The sequence below is a fragment of the Callospermophilus lateralis genome, unplaced genomic scaffold (genome assembly GCF_048772815.1).
Source record: "Callospermophilus lateralis isolate mCalLat2 unplaced genomic scaffold, mCalLat2.hap1 Scaffold_113, whole genome shotgun sequence".
Classification (NCBI taxonomy): Eukaryota; Metazoa; Chordata; class Mammalia; order Rodentia; family Sciuridae; genus Callospermophilus; species Callospermophilus lateralis.
The window spans coordinates 1,339,334-1,351,992 of NW_027511570.1; the positions used below are offsets into that span (position 1 = coordinate 1,339,334).

The window sequence follows — 12,659 nt, forward strand, 5'->3', positions numbered from 1 at the left end:
GGCTAGCAATAAAGGAATCACAGTGTCTTGACTGCAAACCATATGGCTACTTTCCTCCAAACCACAACTAAATTTAACTCAATGAAATTCTCCTTTAAGAGAAATCCTCAAAATTGTTTTCTTCTAGGTGGAATAAAGTCCAAAAGAAAAAGGAAAGTTAATGGTCTTAATAAATTTCATATCTTACCTGATTTGAAATTTTACAGAAGTAGATCTCAAGGCTGTGAACTGAAGGTCCAGGCAATTGAGTGTCCCCAATGCTTAAGCTTTGCATTTTTCATGGTAAGGGAAGACATCAATCTCCCGTTCCACCGGCCCAAGTAAATATATGACTATGGCTAACAGGATGGAATTAAATACATTTTCTACCTTGTAAAATGGCATATTTATTACAGTATAATCACCTACTGATTTTATATTTGTTTTAAAAAAATAAAAATCAAAGTAAAAAAGAAAAACTACCATGGCTTGTTTTGCTTGTCCAAGTGTTCATGTTATGATTTTTATGAGCATTAAGCATGTTTAAGAAATACAGCAGAGTTGTTATCTCGGTACTCTGTCTATAATGACTAAAATGTTTAAATAATATGAAGGTAGGGACTACACAGTTAACTCTAGAATCAGAAATCACTGTTCTGAGTTAAGCCTACAGGGACCACCTCAGAAATGGAAATTCATTGTCCTAAGATAAAAAAGTCACCAGGAATTATTTCTATGTTGGAAACAGATATAAGTTTAAGTGTTTGAAGAAGTTTGAATACATTTACTATTATTTATTTATTTGTTTTAATTAACTGTCTAGTACAAGATTATATAAATATTATATTTTTATGAGTATCATTGCTGATATTTATTGAACCAAAACAATGTTTTGGAGCCTGCGCTAGAAGATTTCTACTACTTATATCATTACATCTTCATGGTATGCTCTTAATAATTACTGAAATCTATTCAATTAATGAAAAATCTGAGGCACAGTGATTGGAGGCAACCTGCTCAAGGTAGTCTTCATAAAAAGTGGTGGAGAAAATTTTCAGATAAGAATCTGCTGATTTATGCAGGCTTGCTACATCATTTATTAGACATGACTTCAGCACTTTTTCATATAAACACAATTTGGTTTTCCTTTCTGTGAAAAAGAATAACAGTGACTTGACATCATGGAACAGTTTTTAAATTAAATATTATTTGCCAATTGCAGCCCTAAGAAATTAATATTCATATCTTGATACCTGGTATAAATTGAAAACTGAAAATTTTCACTGGATTTTCCAATAGTTTTCTGTTTCTACAAAATTAACAACAGTTCATTCATTACACAATTAGGAGGAAGAAGGGGAATAGCTAGGATGGGGGAAGGAGATCCTCATCATTATACAAAATACATGTATGATGATGTAAATTTGGTGTCAGCATACCTTATATACAAACAGAGATATGATAAATGGTGGTATAAAGATATATTAAGAATTGAATGCAAAAAATAAGAGAGCTCATGTATAATGAAATAATTTGGTGTGAACATACTTTATATACAGAGTTACAAAAATTATGCTGTGAATAGATAATTATGAATGTAATGCACTCCATTATTGTCATGTATATAAGAAATTAAAAAAACAAATTGAAAGTAATCCTTCAATTGTGAAATGTAATCAATAAAAATCATTAGCAGATAACAAAAACAAACAAACAAAAAACATCCCATGGTGATTACATCATCTTTCCCTTTTGGGGATATTGTTTGCTGCCTATGGCAAAATGCCATAGGCAGATTTGTGAAATAATATTATTCCAACATAATCCATTTCAAAAAATGAGGAAATTAAGTGATTTACATGATATATGTGCATTTCAAGTAAGTTTTTATCATGGGGTTGTATAATATTTATATTTTTGTAATATGAATTTCACATACTTTAAAAGTACACATGCTTCATTTAAGGTAAGCATTATTAAATGTGAAAAATTTTAAAAATGTTTATCTGTTAAGGAATTAGTTAACTCTTTATAATTTCTCATTTTATTTGATTCTGCAAGTTATCTCTGACATATATTTTCAGTTTTCTAAGAGAGAATTGTTTTCACTTTATAACTTTTAAATGTTTAATGAGAATTTTAAAATTTAATATTCTATATTAATAATGATGATCTTACCTTTAAAAAATTGTTTATAAATCAGTCTTTCTTTTACAGCAGGTTTTATATTTGAGTCATTAATATATTCATTTGAGAGTAATTTATTCAGGAAGGCTTTAAGATGTTAGCTTCATTTCTATGTAACTACAAATATTTTGTTAAGTTGGGATATTTGTAATTATTTCTCCCAAGTAGTGCACATATGTTTTTCAAGTGATATAAAAGGAAGCTTAACTTCATAGTGAGATACACAAACTTGAGAGTTTCCATTACCTAGTTATCTGATCTTGTCCATGTGTCTTTAACTCATTAAGCCTCAGTTCAATCATTTATAAACTAGAGATGACACTAATAAAATGGCTGTATGAGGCTCCATTCAAACAATTCTACACATCCCTGTCCAAGGAGTATTCTCATTCTATGTCAGGTGTCTATCTTTATAGATATAAGCATTGTGTTTTAAATATTGAAGGAAAGATATCTTACATATTGAATTAAATAATATGGGTGTGCTTGATGCTAATGGGGGGGGGCTCAAAAGAAAAGAGATGAACTCCTCAGTGTTCAATTTAAAAAGTGAGACATATGAGAAGAGATGCCTGTAAGAGGTGAGAGCAGATGGAATTTCAAAAAGAAAAGGATATGCTGAAATGGTCAGGATGTCTACATCTTGGATTCATGGCTATATCATGGAGGACATTATAAGATTACAGGGCACTTTGAGAGCTCTTTCTAACTTTACCTCAATGGGTGGCTTGTTTTTGTTATTGTTATTTTTATAGGAAACTCTTAGTGCTAGTAATACATCAAATATTACAAAACCCAGGATATAAAAGAGATTTTGATATATAAACTTTATAAAGAAAAGTAGAAAGTTAGAGATGTTTTGTTCTTTTTTAATTTATATTTTTTTTTAAATTGTGGTTGGACAATGCCTTTATTTTGCTTACTTATTTTTATGTGGTGCTGAGAATCAAACCCAGGGCCTTGTATGTGCTAGGTGAGTGTGCTACCACTGAGCCACAACCCTAGCCCCGAGTTGTTCTGTTCTTACAAAAATTATTAAAATTTTAAAATGTTTTGAGGTGTGTTGTCTGTTGACTTATTTTATGTGCATTGCAAACTTAACCAGCTAGCCACATCCCCATCCGTTTTTATTTTTAATTTTTGAGACAGAGTCTCACTAAATTGCTCAGGGCCTTACTAATTTGCTGACGCTGGTCTTAGACTTGTGATTCTCTTGCCTCATCTTCCGGAGTTGCTGCAATTACAGGCTTCTACCACCATGCATGATGTAACCTAGATTTTTACATATCATTGTTGATTTCAGATATGCTTGGGAGACAAGAAATCAGGCAAACATTTTTCAATTGTCTTTCTTTTTTTTCTTTTCTCAGAGGCAATTGGGTTGCAGTTTGATAGAGGCATAAGACAGTATCACACATGAGACTGTGCCTGTGTACAGTGGCTATTATTTAGGTATCCTCTGGTTTCATGTGACAAAAAAAGTTAATATTCAAAAGCAACATGAAATCACGTTATTGAGAATTCTGGAGAATGTCTTAAGACACTGACAGACAAATATTTAAAAAAAAAAAAAAAAAGGTTTGAGGGTCCAGTTTCTCTCTTCCACCTTCACCTCCTTAGATTCCTTCTTTATTTCATGGACCAAGATGGCTGAAATAACTTCTAATCTTACTTCCCCTTGCAGCTTAACTAAAAATTAGGTATTTTCCCCAAATGTTAGGGCCCTGTTATTGCTTTACTTAGAACATTTACTTTGTAAAATTTGCACTTGAAATTTTTTTGCCCTTTTCAGATAAAATATTCTACCAGATTCTTGCCCTTTTTCCAATTCAGCAATATATATCTTTCTCAAAGACCTAGAAGCAATTCCTTTGAAATGTAACCATTAAGAAGTTCTTGTCAGGGAGGTAACCAAGAAGGAGGAGGAAGCGGTGGCGGTGGCTCTCCAGGAGGCTGCCGCGGGTGTCAGGGTGGGCTCCGTGGTGGTCCTAGCCAGGGAGTGAGGCAGGGCTGGCCTGGCTCGTGGGCTGGGTGGCGGCCAAGGGACGCCTGCGCCTTAGCCCGCGCCTGGCTACCGGATGTGGCTGCAGCAGCGGCTCAAGGGGCTGCCAGGACTCCTGTCAAGCTGCTTGGCCTCCTGCTGCTGCTGCACGCTCCAGGGTGCGGCGAGCGCCCGGTGGCGGGAGGCCTATGCCTGCAGCCCTGGGCCCGCTGTGAGCTGGGCACCACTGAGCCCTCTTCCTGCCTGGGGGCGGCCACCCACGCCTGGCGCGGCCTGCAGGATCGCTGCGAGGTCGTTGCGCTGGGCCCAGGAGTGCAGGTCTTGGTGGCCATTGGCTTCCTAGCCCTGAACATGACCGCAGATCGGCTGTGGGTGACTCCTGGAGAGCGGGAGCCCCACCCCCACCCCGTGGCGCCGGACTTCGTGCCCTTCTGCATCTGCGCCCACTGAACATGCTGGCCGAAGCTGTAGAGGCTGTGCTGCTGCTGCTGGAGGGGCTGCTGCGCAGGGTGCGCTGCCTGCAGCTAGGAAGCCTAGGCCCTGGCCCTTCAGCCGCAGGCCCTGAGCCCGCCTCAGCCTCCTGTCTTGCTGAGGGGTCTGGCTGTGACTGTGTGTTGCTGCAGGAGGACTTTCTGTCTCACGGGGCAGACTCCACGTCTATCTGCAGTGCATTCAGCTCAACAACCCAACGCAGCACGTGGCCGCGCTGCAGACTATGGGGCTCACTGCAGGAAGGTTCTGAAAGCCTTCACCAGCATCCTGGAGAAGGTCGGAGATCATCAGTTCCTCCTCTACTCGGGCAGATCCACATCAATGCCCTCTCAGCAGGGGCACCTGGTAGTGGTGGCTGCCAAAAAGCTAGTAAACCAGCTCCAGGTGGCTCCCAAGACGCAATTGGGTGAGATGGTCCTCTGGGTGGTGTATGTCTCAGGCCCCATCAACCCCTAAATTCTCAAAAGCAAAGCCGCTAAGGAGCTGAAGGCACTCCAGGACTTGGCCCCGAAGGAGATGCTGGAGCTCTTGGAGATGCCCGCCTTTGAGCTGCTTCCGGACTACCAGCGCCTCTGGGTGCAGCTGTTTTGCCCAGTGGTGGAAATGAAGATCACCAGACGCCCACAGGCCATCAGGCCTGACCCTTAACCTGAGACTCTAATACATGCTCTCCTGTTCGCCAGCCCCTCTGCTCAGTCCCTCCTTCAGCCACAGAATCGAGACCAGCTGGAAGCCAAACTCAACTATGAAGACCACTGCTTCAGCAACCACACCACCATGCACACCAAGAACCTGTGGCCCGCCCAGCTGTCCTTGGTGCAGCAGATCCTGCAGCACTCTGACCTGTGGAGGCTGAACCCCAGAAGCGGGCTGCAAGGGCCTGATGAAGGTGGGCACTCAGGGCGTCCTTCAGGGCATGATGCTCAGCTTTGGGGGGGCTGCAGTTCATGGAGAACCACCTGCAGTTCCAGGGCGACCCGGACGTGCTGCACAACAGCACGGCATCTGCTACAAGAACGATCACATCGACCTGACCGACGCCGAGGGCAAGCCCTACCTGCACGTGTCTGTGAAGTCCCGCAGCCAGCCCGTCAAGATCTTCGCCTATGAGGCAGGCTGCCTGGACAACCCAGTGGAGCTGACCTCGGCCTGTGGGAGCCACACCTTCTCAGTCATGGTAACATAGCCCATCAGGCCGCTGCTCCTCATCTCCACTGACCTCACACACCTGCAGGACCTGCGGCCCACGCTGCACCTCAAGGCCATTCTGTCCCTCAATGAGCACATGGCCCAGCAGGACCCAGGGCTGCCCTTCCTCTCCTGTTAAGCGTGGCCTCCTTCATCACCCTCTTCCACCTCTTCCTCTTCAAGCTCATCTACAACGAGTACTGCCCCTCTTCAGGAGCAAGGAAGACCCCAGTGTCTGAGAAACTGCGAGTCCTGCTTTCTGCCACTGTTGCATAAGACACCATCTGCTGCTACAGACAAGGGATCCTTTGGAAGCACCTACCCTTTGTGCCTGTGGGGGACAGTGACTCAGAATTGCTTATAGATGCCTGCTTGCATTGGAAGGAATAAGTGTCCCCGTGGGGAGGGAGGGGCCAGTGGACCTGTAAGCCTTCCACTCAATAAAGTGAACCTGTGCAGAGCGTAAATATATATATATATATATATTGTTTTCTAGTGACTATGTTAGAGGAGTCTTAACTCAGAAAAACATCAACTAGCAAGTAAAAATGGTCTAATTCCATTGACTAATCTCCCTTACCCTGAGTGCTTTCTAGTACTTTAGGTGCTGGGTTACCTTGACACTTAACACTCTCCCTTCTTTTGGTTCAATAGAATTGAGTTCAGACTGTCTTCCCTACTAAAATAGTCTTCAATAAAGTCTTTAACTTTTTAACTAGTCCAATGGAAGGAAATAAAAAGATTCTATGAATGGTAAAGACTTAGAAAGAAAACACTTTGAATATTATGTTGTATGTCAATGAGAGAAACAAAAACAAGATAAAAACCCATATAGCATTTTTGGCAGGAAGTTTTGGTAAAGTGGTTTCTATAAAATGGCAGAAGAGCAAGGGATGGATATAGGAGGATATAAGTCATAGCGATAGGGTTGGAGGTAGGTGGTCCAGCCTTTTTATGATCTGCCTTCCCTATTAAACTTGAAGGGAATGTAGATGACTTGTAAAAGTTCTAAAAAATTGTCTTTTTTTATAAGAATAAGAATGGTTTAGAGAGTAGGTGTGGTATCTTATGATCTTTCCTCCTCCACCCATCTTGCTCAGAAGTAAGAGTAGACATTTGAAAACATAAAGTGAAAGGAGATAAGTCAAAAGAGTTTCATGTTAGGACAGATCTACATAGTTAACTTCATGCCCCAAAGAAGGAGTAGTGGTACAGTTATTTTTACAAGTCAAATATCAATTGTTCTGTGTAATAAAATAGAAATTGTTATTTAAGATTAAGAATAACAAAATAACAAGAACTAGGAGAAATCATCAATGTATATTTTTCAATGTACTGAAAGAATTTTATAAAAGAGTATAACTGCATGTCTAAAATAGGTTTTACTTGTGTTCTAAAATTATTAATATTTCTTACAATTAGTAATATAAAAAGTAAAGATTGGCTAGGTCTCCTGAGAATTTTCTAAATTTATTTTGCAAGGAAGAACACCTGTAATTGTATTTTATATCTAATTTGTCTGTATTTAACAAGCCACAATATTTTATTTAATGTTTATTCTCTCAAAGAAATCTCACTTAGATGAATATGCTAGAAGAATTTTTTAAATGCAGTTTGAGTTTATACATGCAATGTCTTTCTATGGCAATATCAACCAGTGTTAATTTATATTTAATTAAAATAATTACATAATGTTCTGCATTCAGGATATGTTCAAAATATCAATTAAGTGACCAGAACTGAGAAATATAAGCAACTTATACCAAATGGAACTGTATTAGTCTTCCTTTCTTTATATGGCTTCTTTAGAAAAAAGTCATAATCACAATATGCTTGCAAATACCTTTAAAAATTTACCTGGGCAACCTCTTCATTATGGTAATATTATAATCATACAGATATCACATATTTTCATTTGATGATGTAATTTTCCAGTGTAGGACTTCTCAGCTGTTGTGTTTTCTCTGATGTATGATATTGTATTTTTTAAATTCTATGTAGAAAAGTAAAAAATGAATTATAACTTCTTAACCAATATCAATGATTCATGATCAATCATTTTGTGTTTCATTTGATGACAGCATTGCACTGTGTATTCTTGTAGAATTATATCCTGTAATGCAACCATAAGAATATTAGACTTGGAATTATTGTAAAGGAATCAACAGATCATACTCCAATGCACAATGATTTATTACAATAGTACTGTTAGGATTGCAAAGCTTGCAAAAATATTCAGTAAAATTCTCAATCCATGATGAAAAAAATAACTTGCCTGGAACAGAAAAGAATTTCCAGGAGAACAAAACTATTTAATGTATTTTATAGGTAATTATTCTTTGTTGAGTCACAATTACAATGTTGATGATTGTTTTCACTAGCAAGTTTTGATAGAAAGTACACAGGCATTCAGAAAAATGCATTATTTTGACTAAGTCCTTTTTTTTCCTCTTTGCAGATTTGATCATAGTTGATAAAATTTTACCTGCATTTTAGGGTTTCTGGGAGATTTAATTGTTTAGAACTGGCTGGTGATATATTTGTAAGTTTTCTGTTTTAAGACTTCCTATAGTCTATTAATTAGTTTTTCACATAGCTCTACAAGATGCAGACATTAAATTTGATGTAATATTTATAGGTGTATGGTAGATGAATCAGTCAATACAAGTATTTTTTGAATGACAGTACCTATAATTTAACTTTTCTTCTTCTTCTTCTTCTCCCTTCCTCAATCACATTTATTTTTTTCTTTCCTGGCATATGTTTCTGCATACTTTATGAACACATCTTTATTTTTAGTGTGAAATTTAAAGTAATATTTCACATTTTTTTATTCCTCAAAATTTTCTGATTGAGACCTTCTTTTATCACAATAAAATTATTTGTCCATCAGTTTTAGAAAGTTTTTCAACATATATTCTCTCATTTTACAACTTCACATACGTATATGATGGAGCTATCCCAGATGGAATTTGCCCTAAAAGGAAACTTCAAATAATTATTGAAGTACTTTACCCTTTTGCTGTGGAAAAAGAAAGACGTGTATGCTTTTATCACTTTTGAGTATATATGACCTTAGTTATTAGTTTTTCTAATAAAATATTTGTTATTCTGTGAATGGAAATTGTGAAATCCCTCAAAGGTATATCACATAGTTTTACTGCCAACCCCTCCTTACACTCACTGGTCTTCCTCAACAAGGGAAAGCATGAGGTGCCTGAGGGATGAAGTGTATTATGGTGCTAAATATGTGTAATTCATCCTTATGCTTTTTATGCTTGGAACACAGCTTGCCTTCAGGGCACAGACATGCTGTGTAATGTCATGCAAGACATTCTGCCATTTTGGATGATTGTTCACAGTTATTTACCAGAGACTGGATCAATATTTTTTTTTTCTAATTCTGAGGTAAAAGTTAGTAACTTTTAAACTAGGAACAATGATTTATGCCAGTAAGGCCTATGAAATGGTTATTTTCATCTGTCTTATTTTATCTCTTTATTGATTCAGAACATAGGTGGAGAATAGTGTGACTTTAAAACTTGAAACTTTCATTTTATAATATATCCCAGGCAATTGCAAAACAATATATGTGCTGCTTAGTTAGTTGGTTAGTTAGTTAGTCAGTTTGTTTGTTTTTCTGGCCAAGGTACAAGGTAACAGGCATAAAACAGAGACCTTGACAGGGTCTTAAAGGGAAGGATTCTTAAAGGGTAGCTTATACATTAAATCATCTTCAGAATATTAGTGATAAAAAAGATGTCTGAGTGGTTTTCAACCCATAGACTAAAGTATAACATAAATGAACTTTGCAACAATTTTGTCACTTAAGTAACACTGATTTGTGTACAAAAGAGTAAATAACTACAGTTACGAGTAGTATTCATGGAGGAGCAAATATGTGAGCCACAAGACAGAGGAGGCTATAGAACTAATAAACACCCTGGGAAAAAGCTTCCAGTAAGGCATGCATCACCTTTGGCAAAGAATTTTTCATGGCTCCTCAGCTGATATAAGCAATTTCAATAAAATATGAGAATTTAGGGCTGGGGATGTGGCTCAAGTGGTAGCGCGCTAGCCTGGCATGCGTGTGGCCTGGGTTCAATCCTCAGCACCACATACAAACAAAGATGTTGTGTCTGCCGAAAACTAAAAAATAAATATTAAAAAGATTCTCTCTCTCTCTCTCTCTCTCTCTCTCTCTCTCTCTCTCTCTCTTTAAAAAAATATGAGAATTTATGAAATTCTGTGAGGGATATGATTTCTCAATGAAGATTTAGAATAATAGGTCCAGAAGAGATAATTGTTTTAGTCTGATCAGTTAAAGTGCCACAATACCAATTCTTCCTGATCCTGGGCCCAGAAACCCATTCCTTCTGTGTGTTGTAGTTGCATTCACAATTCCTAGCTAATTCCACATCTCTCATTATAAGAAATAATGTCAGCACTATTGTTAATCACAAATTCATGTGTCAATTTTATAATTCCTGTCTAATTTCATCTCTCTTATTAGAGTAATGATCACAGCGCTATTATTAATCACAAAAACACTTCTTTGAAACTAGTTTGTATTGAAGCAAAAAAAATGTTCCTACTTATGTAAGTACATTTTGGGTAGTTATATGTCATTACTAATATCATGCTGCATCATGATGCATTAAGTCACCAAAACTCCTGGCTTGCAATGACACTCCCAAATGACCTTACTTGGCTGTAGTTGTGAAGTGTGCAAGTGCAAATATTGCCTGCAACATGAAGAAAAGTGTGAACAATGGTTTATTTTTTAATGCAATGCTATATTAATAATTTGGAATTTTTAAAAGTAGAGGACAACACATTCTTCAATTCTTTAGGCAATAAATGCTGCATTCTAGAATGTAATCTTTTTCAATACTGACCACAACTCTGACATTTATGCACCACTCCTATTTCTGCAGGAAGTACTCTTTCCTCAACTGGCATGCCAAAGTCCAACCTAGAGATCATGATATTTCCCCATGGTTCAGAGAAAAATATAACATTAATCATAAGGGTCTATAGGTAGTGAGAAGCAAAGATCTTATAAACCATAAGAAGTGACAGATATGCCCTCTTTCACAGGACTACTTGACATATGGCAGGGAACCTGAAAAACAGGTAAACTGACTATCATGCATGCCACTGGTGTGGACCCATAATAACAATGATACTGTCACAATACATTGTGTTAGAATCCCTGTACACTGGAATGTAAGGAAAAAATAAGGCCAAGAATTAGGAACTGTTAATCCAAGTTGATTTATGGACTCTAAATCAGAGAATGGTTCTGGCCCATGTCTAAAATGACTGAATATAACCCTATATCACAGTTATCACTATTCCAGTGGACCGATTTCAAGGAATCTTATGAAATGTATAAAATACTAGATAATAGGAGATATCTACTTTTCAGGACATAATTTGGAAATTCTAATCCACTGGTTTGGGGCTCAGGGTTCTTTTGGTATCTGATCAACCCCATATTGGTGTGATTTAGAGAAGGATTTTCAAAATCATCCTAAAGGAAAGAAATAGCACTAATGTCTAGACATAACACTTCTGCTTCTGATATGTTTTAGGTCTCCAAAAGAAAAACTTTTTCAAATTTGCTGAAAGTAGGAAGAAGAGGAAAGGTGAACATTTCTAGCTTGATTTAAACAAACAGAAAACACTAATTTGGTTTTTAATCCTAAATTTTGGACTTATAAAAACAACTTAAGCAGTTAGTTAATATTTTAATGATCTTTTACGAAAATCTTTACTCTAGAACATATAGCCACTTGAAAAATTCTGTGGCAGGAATAATTGAGAAAATGGATTTAGTGAATTTATGATACAGTGAACTCTCATTAAATAATAATATGGTTTTGGCTTAACTCAGAAAATTATGCTGAAATGAAATTTTGTTATTTTGATGAACTCTTAAGTAAAATTTCAGGAATATTACTGAACCCCCAGTTCAGTGGAAAGGAAATGAATATTGTGAGGTAGACTGAAGAACTTCACTTTCACTCAGGGGTGTAACTGCAAAAGCCAAATGACTAGGTAGAATATTGCTTATATTGGAGTCCAAGAGATTTTGCAGCCTTAGAAAACACAGGATGCATCAATCATAATGTTACTGTAATGGAATAAATTACTTTGTTTTATATTTTTCCATGAGGCCAACAAGTTATTTTTCATATTTTAAAAGACTATATGTTTGCTTGACTCTATTTTTACAAATTTAAGGATTTACATTTAGGTCTTGGGATAGCATACTATTTGCTTGTAGGAGATAATTGTGTCATTCTAAAAGAAATGGTATTTAACATCCCCAAAATGCAAAATAAAAGAATCTAAAATGTCAGTAGAATGTCATAGTAATTGGGCAATTGCATCCTTTAAGCATCTATATTATGTTCCTGAGAGGCTAATTGCTTTTCCTCTTAGAATGAATGGATGTAGTAATTACAAATTTGAAGATTTTGGCATTTGTATTTATTTTGTGTACATACAATATATGGTTAATATATATCAATTCTAGTTAGGGCAGAAGAGGTATAAGGAAAGAGAGGTGGTAGGGGATTAGTAAGGTAGGTGGAATGTGATAGACATCATTATCAAAAGTACATGTATAAAGACACAAATTGGTGTCAACATACTTTATATGCAACCACAGATATGAAAAATTGTGCTGTATATGTGTAATAAGAATTGTAATGCATTCTGCTGTCATGTATTTTTTAAATCAATAAAAATAAATAAATAAAATTACAACTCAAAAATAATATATATGTATGTGTATAACATA

General features: G+C 36.9%; 1 pseudogene; it reads left to right on the forward strand.

Moving 5' to 3' along the window:
• The first annotated feature begins 4,244 nt into the window (after positions 1-4,244).
• On the forward strand, positions 4,245-6,152 carry LOC143640095 (uncharacterized protein KIAA2013 pseudogene; annotated as a pseudogene).
• The last annotated feature ends 6,507 nt before the right edge of the window (positions 6,153-12,659 follow it).